The following is a 1,682-nucleotide window of genomic DNA, read 5'->3' on the forward strand; positions in this document are numbered from 1 at the left end:
AAATTTCACCTAAATTTCATATTTTTTTTTGCAAACATCAGAATCATCAGCCGTCATACATATCGTGAGATAGGTGAAGTAAAAAGTTATAAAAAAATATGTTATATCAACAAAATATAATTTTCATCCAAAACAGTGCTTGTTTTTTACACTATTTTTACAATAATTATTTTAGTGTGTTTTAAAGTTTGTATTAAAAGTTTGAAAACGACAATATAAAGGTTTTGTATGAAATTTGATAGTTTGTATTTAAAAACATAGAAACAATATGCCGTTATATAACTTTTAACGACTTGTTCATTTTACCCCATCGATTGTCCATTTTACCCCCACCAATTTTTTTCACACTATTTTGATGCACGATTTGGTGAAGAAAATAATCAAAGAAAACAATATTTTTTAAATGCAACCCCTTACAAGATTTCTAGAGTATTATCATTGCCTTCCATGTTACTCGGAAAAGTAGATGGATTTTGCCGCATTTCCGCGGGAAACGACCGAAATGCTTAGGCTGTCCACTTTACCCCCACCACCCCTACGTAGAGTCTTGAGGCAGCGCTATCGGACGAGGCGACCTTGAAATGGCTTCTCTAACAGTCCTTTAGCTATATAGCAGCTATCAACGACGTAGTCGAGAACACTATCATCATGAGTAAAAAAATCGAAGATTGAAAGTGAAGATTGACATTCTCATTTTTTTATTCGTGTTTGGTCACATTCATTGTCAGCTGAATGCCTCTCTTTTTTTATTCAATTCTCTGTCACGAATATTTTTTCGCACGTCGTAAAATGCCCAATTTCTGTTAACAGACGCACAATCCGACTTAATGGACAAATAGAGAACATAATTAATATTCTAATTAACTACTATACACAACTTTGGAGGTTGTTGGAAGTATAATCGGGAGTTACGGTCCAGTTTTATTTCTCAGTGAAAATTGTCAGTGACAGAAAAATTAATGAATAGGTGAAAAAATTTATTCACCAAAATGAATTTTATTTTGATCCGTCAGTTGAGAATTTTCAAAATTCACGTTGAATTTCATTCATTGAAAATGAAAATTTTAAATTCTGCTATCATGCATGTGGAAAGGAGTCAGAGAAACGCATGGTTCGATGAGGAGTGAAGAGCGACTTAAGATGGCAAGAACGCAGCACGGGCGGTAATGCTGCAGCATGGAACCCGGCAGAATGTGGAACGATACAAACAGAATCGGAAATCGCAGACTCGCCTCTTTTGAGAGAAAAAAAAATGCCGCCTGGAAAAGCGTGGACTGCGAGGAAATGGAACTGTTGTACTGTTCTTAAGAAACACGGAAATTTTACAAGAAGCACAACGCATACTGCAACGGATTCGTGCCTTGCACCGAAATGGAAATTATAAAGACAGGAGCCCCTTGGAGGACGGACTTGAGGTGATTGAATGAGGGAAGCAGCACTTCGATGCGTATGTGAATGACGAGGAGAATGTAGGAACGGGATATAAAGGCATCTCAGTAAATGACTGAGTCAGTCTAGGCGTCAGTGCAACATGACCGCTCGGCAACGGACCAGATCTACACCATGGGGCAAATGCTCTAAAAATGACTAGAATACCAGGTCCCAACGCACCATCGATTCCAGTATCTATCGCACAGAGCCATAGAAAATCATGGACGAGAAAGGCTTCCCGAGACTGACTG

Source organism: Aedes albopictus, chromosome 3 (assembly GCF_035046485.1).
Source record: "Aedes albopictus strain Foshan chromosome 3, AalbF5, whole genome shotgun sequence".
NCBI classification, from domain to species: domain Eukaryota; kingdom Metazoa; phylum Arthropoda; class Insecta; order Diptera; family Culicidae; genus Aedes; species Aedes albopictus.